This window comes from Sphaerodactylus townsendi, linkage group LG16 (genome assembly GCF_021028975.2).
Source record: "Sphaerodactylus townsendi isolate TG3544 linkage group LG16, MPM_Stown_v2.3, whole genome shotgun sequence".
Classification (NCBI taxonomy): domain Eukaryota; kingdom Metazoa; phylum Chordata; class Lepidosauria; order Squamata; family Sphaerodactylidae; genus Sphaerodactylus; species Sphaerodactylus townsendi.
This window is the reverse complement of record NC_059440.1, coordinates 10,904,010-10,911,783: the sequence shown is the minus strand read 5'-3', so window position 1 is coordinate 10,911,783 and position 7,774 is coordinate 10,904,010.

The window sequence follows — 7,774 nt, the reverse complement described above, 5'->3', positions numbered from 1 at the left end:
GAGAGAAAGGGGGGATATAAATCCAAACTCTTCTTCTTCTTCTTCTACACCGCACTGGCTCTCTTAAAAAAATATATCCTGGAACACATACGTAGTTGCGCAGGCATACAGAAATGAAACCTTGAAGCCATGCCTGCCATTCCACAATATGATTGGCTGCACCTGCGTAGCTGTGCATGTGCAGGATGCAAAATAATTTTTTTAAAAGAAAAAGGGGCTTCCTTGCAACGGCAGGGCAATGACGGACATATTCTCCCTGACTGTGAGGTGGAGGGTAGGGAGGTGGAGGGTAGGGAAATTAACTGCCTCCTTCCTGGCCTGTGAGGTGGAGGGTAGGGAAATTAACTGCCTCCTTCCTGGCCTGTGAGGTGGAGGGTAGGGAAATTAACTGCCTCCTTCCTGGCCTGTGAGGTGGAGGGTAGGGAAATTAACTGCCTCCTTCCTGGCCTGTGAGGTGGAGGGTAGGGAAATTAACTGCCTCCTTCCTGGCCTGTGAGGTGGAGGGTAGGGAAATTAACTGCCTCCTTCCTGGCCTGTGAGGTGGAGGGTAGGGAAATTAACTGCCTCCTTCCTGGCCATTCGTGCAGAAGTGGTTCCAACCTGGGATTTAAGCATAAGGATCGGTGTTCCCAGGTTGAGGGAAATAAAAACGAGGCAGGCTCATTTTGGGGATGGGACCTGTGTAAAGTCCCTTCCCCAGAAAAAAACCGGTGTTTTTTTTGCCCTGTGTTTAATTTTGCTTGCTCTTAACTTTGTTATTTAAATTTTAAGAAATTGCTGCTGTGGAAATTTGTTTTAATGTGGTTAGTTTTAGTTATGTATTTTATGTGCTGTTATTGGAACAGCTGTATTGTGAGCCGCCTCGAGCCCTTCGGGGGTGAGGCGGCCTACAAATCTAATAAATAATAATAATAATAATAATTATTATATTAGCCCTGTGTGGAATCCACCACTGTGCCATGGAGAACTCTCCAACCAATTGTGTGTCTGTTCCATTGGAAAAATGAAAGCCGCCAGCATGGACCCTGACTTCTGATTCATGTTCTTTTGATCCCCTTCTGAATCCGTTGTTTCCGAAATTGATTGGAGAAACTCCCAGATTCTTGAATTTGAACTACTAGTTGCGTAGTTCCTGGACAACAACTGATTGTGAGTGTCTTTTCAACTGGTGAGATGACTCGTGTGTAAGGGATCTCAGGACACTGGTGCTACTTTATTCGGAGCTCCCACTGATGTGAAGGCGAACCAGCAAAGATCCAGTTTCACTTGGGGAAGGGGATCAGGGCCATACAAGCTCTAGCGCACTTATCAGCTGATCAGCTATAAAAAAAATCCTGCTTTTTTCTCTTTCAATAACAACTGATAAGAGGAGTACCACGTAATGGCAAACTTCTTGGCTTGCAATTTTACAGTTATGGTCATAAAATGCCAACCTGGGTTCATCGGCCAAATCAGGGAGGTGGGTTTGGCTTAAAGAACACTCCGGAATAAATAGAAATATACACCGGCTTAGCAAACCTCAATATACCAAAGTGCAAACATTTAATCACGTGAAAAATATAAAAACTATTACATAAAAGTGTGAAAATATCATTCTTTCATAAGAACATAAGAACAAGCCAGCTGGATCAGACCAGAGTCCATCTAGTCCAGCACTCTGCTCCTCGCAGTGGCCCACCAGGTGCCTTTGGGAGCTCACATGCAGGAAGTGAAAGCAATGGCCTGCTGCTGCTGCTGCTGCTGCTCCCGAGCACCTGGGGCCTTTCCCCACTTCCCTTAAGCCCCGTGCTACTAGAGGAGAGTAGCACGGGGTCCCCCGGCACTCCCCACTGAGAGGGGCGGCGACAGTGCAGCCGCCCCGAAGCTGCTGCTGTCGCGCCCGTCAGCGCGCAGCATCCCAGGCGCTCTTCTAAACGGCGCCTTTTGATGGCCCCGCGCAGAGCGGCGAGATGCGATGGGGACGGCCGGGCGCGCGCCTGGGATGCTGCACGCTGAGAGCAGCGCGCAGCATAGAGGGGACCGATGGGAGTGGGGAAAGGCCCAGGTCTGCTAAGGCATTTGCGATCTCAGATCAAGGAGGATCAAGATTGGTAGCCATAGATCGACTTCTCCTCCATAAATCTGTCCCAAGCCTTTTTAAAAGCTGTCCAGGTTAGTGGCCATCACCACCTCCTGTGGCAACATATTCCAAACACCAATCGCACGTTGCATGAAAAAAATGTTTCCTTTTATTCGTCCTAATTCTTCCCCCCAGCATATTCAATGTATGCCCCCTGGTTCTAGTATTGTGAGAAAGAGAGAAAAATTTCTCTCTGTCAACATTTTCTACCCCATGCATAATTCTATAACTTCAATCATATCCCCCCTCAGACGTCTCCTCTGCAAACTAAAGAGTCCCAAATTCAAAAAGTCCCAAATTCATACACCACATTCATACTTACAAACTCTCATACAGTGGATATCTCTCTTACAGCATATCTACAAATCATAATACAGCAAACTAGAGCTATTGCCATTAGATTGGTTCCAGAAGGTGGTGCTGTTCTCCAGGAGTTTTCCTCAGGACTCTTTTGTGCCTTCCACACCCGGAGGTTCCAAGTTCAAGCCCCCACATCTCCTGTAAAAGACCTTTCTCTGCCAGAAAGTCAACAATCTGCATGGACCAAAGGATCTCATTCTTTAAGAAGAAGAATTGGATTTAGATCCTGCTTTCTTTCCTACAGGAGACTCAAAGGGGCTTACAAACTCCTCACCCTTCCCCCCTCACAACAAACCCCCTGTGAGGTGGGTGGGGCTGAGAGAGCTCAGAAGAACTGTGACTAGCCCAAGGTCACCCAGCTGGCATGTGTTGGAGTGCACTGGCTAATCTGAATTCCCCAGGTAAGCCTCCAAAGCTCAGGCGGCAGAGTGCGGAATCAAACCTGGTTCCTCCAGATTAGAGCACACCTGCTCTTAGCCACAACGTCACGCAGTGTCATGAGGCACGGCCATTGAGATGTGGCCGTTGCTCGGCGGATGGTGCCTTCCCATATTTTAAATGAGAGAAAATGGCAGAGAAAGGGATGAGCATTCCCACCCCCCTCGATGGCTCTGTGCTCCAATCCCACTAGGTGCTGGGCCACACCCTGCAGGGTGCTGTATCAACAGACCATCCTGTGCTGCCAGTCAGCTCAAAGATGGCCATGAGCCAAGGGCATCAAAACCAGGCCCGCTTCCAACCATGTGTGCCCAAGTATGCGGAAGGATATTCTTTCTTTGCACCTATTTTCCAAAAACAAAAAGGGACCCACAGAGTCACAGTTCACAAAGGGGACATGTCACACGCATGTCCCCACCTAGTTTAGCAGGCACAGTGTGTTTCCTGTGGCTTCTGTTCCTGGTGTGAAATCATTGTTCCTTTCTTGCTTGGGGCAGAGATTGGAAGCAAGAGTCCGTGTGTTCATTCCAGGGTGTGATGGAGGGATTGTTATTCACTCTCTGCCCCCGTCTTCTGAAAAGTTAAAAGAGGCTGGAAACATCTTAGCACACATGTTGTTGGACAATGCAGTAGTAGTAGTAGTAGAAGCCTTTATTGGCATAAACATATTAATAAAATACAGATCAGAAGATACAGAACAAGCTAAGAACCCAAATGGCTTCAGCTGTACAAACTCTGACAGACATAAAACATCAAATAAACAATATTATAATATCACAAACCGTTTAATGAATTAATGTCCATCTAGAGATATATCTATAATATTTAATAAGAAAATTAGCTACATTCACACCAACGGTAGAATCAGGGTTGTCTAAAATTAAAGGGATCTTAAGAGTATCAGTTAATTGATTACATAAGAGTGGGGTAAGGGAAGTCTGGTTCTTTCTAATTTTAGCAAATCTTGCCCAGTGGGAGAGAGTGTGATTGAGCATCTCAATTTGACCCAAGTTATTTATTTATTTATTATTGGGTTTTGTATACCGCCCTACCCCCGAAGGGCTCTGGGCGGTGAACAACATAAATCACATATATACAATAACCCTTAAATACATTAAAACAATTTAAAACGCAGCGATCAGAAACAAACAATGTCCGCAATAACCCTCATTAAAACCCTCCCCAAAGGGGGAAGAAAACAGGTCCCATAGATGGTAAGAGACCCAGAAAGAGGAAGAAGAGGAAGAGTTACATGGGCATAGTCTTATTGCCTATTTGTTGGTATCTGCCATAGAGAAGCATGGAGGGCATTATATTGAATCGGGAAAGAGACATAGCTCTTCTTTGTTTGTTGGCAGAGGTGTAGCTCCAAGGGGATAAGAGGGTGCGCGCAATGCACCTGGCTCATGCCCCTGTGGGGGTGTGGTGAGGGCATTTCTGGGGACAGGGTTCCAGGGCAGGACAGGGGCGTTCTGGGGCAGGATGGGGCAGAGGACGCTCCAGCGCACCGGGCGTTTTCCTCCCTTGCTACGGCTCTGTTTGTTGGACAATGTCTGTGTATTCATGCTGAGGCTCTGATGAGTGCCCAGTTCAGCCTGCTATCTTTCACACTAGACGACAGCATATTATGGTCTGGGAGTGGTCTTTTCCGACATGCTTGGGCTAAAGCACATCATGGTGGGAATCAGGTAGGGATATATCAGGGCACTCATTGTGAACAGCTGCATTGGGTCAGAACCCGAAGGCAAATGGGCATGTGGAGAGACAGGCAGAGGCTGCTGCTTGGTTTCCCTCTAGAAATCTGATGTGGGATGCTGGATCTGCCATGAATAAGGTTGCCAACACCAGGTGGGAAAATTCCTGGAGATTTCAAGGGTGGCGTTTGTGAAGAATGGGGTTTGGGGAGGGCATGAAGCTCAGAGGGGTATAATGCCATCGAGTTCATTCTCCAAAGCAGCCATTTTCTACGGGGCAACTGATGCATGTCGTCTGGAGCAGGGCTGGAGCAAGGGGGAACTGCGCCTGGGGCACGCCCCCACCCCCGCCGCATCCCCGCACCTGCATGCCCAGTGCGTCATGCACACACACCGCCCCCTTGGCACTACACCACTGGTCTGGAGATCTGTTGCAATTATGGAAGACCTCCAGGCGCCACCTGGAGAATGGCTACCCCATGCCCATAAGGTGAGTGCATCTTTGGGCTTGTAAGAAGAACTAAAAGTGCAATGTGAATCTCCAAGGTGCTTCCCTCCTGTCACAGTGGTGGGGATGAACTCGGTACGGGGGAAGGGGGACTTCCAAAGACACAAGTTGAGTTTCTCTGTTGCCCCCCTGTCCTCCCTGAGCCGTTCCTGCCCCCAAATGTCGTAAAAAGGGACACTGAGCTCTCCAAAGCCTCCTGCCACGGGTCTTGCAGAATCCTGAATTGCAGCATGTCAGGGAATGCCGCACCTCTGGCTTTTTAAGGAGAACATAATGACAGGTGTTTTCCTTCCGCTAGTGACTGCTGGCTGACAACACCGTCATAAACTCATCAAAAAGGAGCATCGAACTGCCGGCCTTGGCAAGGACTCATTTTTTAATGAGAGGCTTCGGTAAGCTTTCTTTTAAAAAAACATGCAGAGAAGACTTTTTCCTCAATGGGGCCCTGACGCTGCTGAATCATGAAGAAAGGAGGCCAAGACGAAGGCCCAAGATGGCAGACGTGTTGCTCTGCTGTTGGCAGGAGACCGAAGACAGTGATAAGGCATGGTGGGCCAGCACCAGCAGTATTGGATTTTGCCTGGTGCAGGTTGGATGGACGTGACTGGAGTGGTCTCCAGTGTCTTCCCAGATTTCGGAATAGGATGCAGATGGAGATTCCGTGACTGCCTGCTGTGGACAAGTGGGCTTTGCAATGCCTCCCTCCCTCCCTCCCTCCTTCCCTCCCTCCCTCCCTCCCTCACCGTCGTCGTCGTCGTCGTCGTCGTCTTCCTCTTCTTCTTCTTCTTCTTCTTCTTCTTCTTCTTCTTCTTCTTCTTCTTCTTCTTCTTCTTCTTCTTCTTCTTCTTCTTCTTCTTCTTCTTCTTCTTCTTCTTCTTCCTCTTCCTCTTCCTCCTCCTCCTCCCTCCTCCTCCTCCTCCTCCTCCTCCTCTTCTTCTTCTTCTTCTTCTTCTTCTTATTCTTATTATTCTTATTCTTATTATTATTTCTCCTCCTTCCTTCCTTCTCCTCCTCCTTTTCTTCTTCTTCTTCTTCTTCTTCTTCTTCTTCTTCTTCTTCTTCTTCTTCTTCTTCTTCTTCTTCTTCTTCTTCTTCTTCTTCTTCTACCTCCTCCTCCTCCTCCTCCTCCTCCTGCTCCTTCAGTACTCACTCCGCTCATCCTCTGCACTTGGGCTTCCTCTGCGAGTGTGTCTTTGCCTTTTTAGTTGCGCCCACTATCCTTTGTCGGAATTCCAAAGAGGCCAACAAGCTCAGCAAAGTTGGGGACATGTTGCCCTCTGAAGCTGCCATTTCTTCATCCGCAGATCATTATAAGTTCAGGTGATTCAGGCCCCACTTGGAAGATGGCAACTGGGGTAGCTAGGGTCTGGTTCTTGGCAAAGATTTGAGAGTGCATTCCTGAGCATTTGGTCGGTTGAGGAGCGGGATATGAAGACTTTAATGAAGAGATAAGTAACAATTAAGCCTTGTCTTCTACAAGGGCCAGGAGCTCTTCCGGCAGGGTAACGCACATTGTGAATATGGTGCTAGGATTGCACAGCAGGTGTGTCAGAGGCTGGAACCCTGAGAAGGAAGTGAGGCTTTTATCATGACTCCATTTATTGCTCGGAAAATGTTCTGCAGAAGCGTCTTCCCGTTCCAAGGTGCGTCCTTCGAGGAAGGAACATCCCGCTCAGTTTAGCCATGGCCTTGAACACAAGCTAACTTCTTGCACATCTTCTATTTTCCGAAGCTGTGGAGGCGTGTCTCCCCTCCCCCCGCTAACCCCCCTCCTTTCTGTAAAGACTTCCGTGTCTGGCTGCCAGGGAATGCCAGGCACAGCCGAACAGAGAAGAGCAGCGCAATTCGACCATCCGCTTTATGGATTAATTATTACAATTTTTATGGCTTTGTGACCTTATGTAATGTGTGTGTTCCAACTAATTTCCCAATCATTAGCAGATAACTGCTGAGTCCCTTTCTGCAGCAACCGGGGGGACAGAACCGTCTCAAATGGCTGCCTGGTGCTGGACTGGATCCTGGTGCGAATCTTGCACTTCTAAGAACTGAAACTGAGCGAGCATAGCATGGAGACAATCAGGAGAGAAAATCTTCCTCCCTGCATGCCCAGGAGGCAGAAGGAGAACCAGCCCAGAAGACAATTGCCATGAACCCGGTCATGTTTGGCTGTATGGGTGTAGTGATTGAAAGAAGTGGAGTCTGGAGAACCGGTTTTGATTCCCCACTCCTCCACATGAGCAGTGGACTCCAACCTGGTGAACTGGGATTGTTTCCCCACTTCTCCACATGGGCGACCTTGGGCCAGTCTCAGTTCTCTCGGAACTCTCTCAACCCCACTTAACTCACAAGGTTCTATTGTGGGGAGAGGAAGGGAAGGAGTTTGTAAGCCGCTTTGAGACTCCTCGTGGTTGAGGAAAGCAGAGTATAAATCCAAACCTCCTCCTCTTCCTCCTCCTTCTCTTCAGTTCTGGGATGCACCCCTTAGTCATAATGCCCATGTACAGAGGTTGGATCCAACCAGTTCTCACCAGTTCTCTAGAAGTGGTTACTAATTTTTTTTTAGTGCCGAGAAGGGGTTACTACATCCCCTCCCATAGCCAATAGGGACTGTAGATAGCGATGTGCATGGCGCCGCTGTTTTGAATCCCACGCATA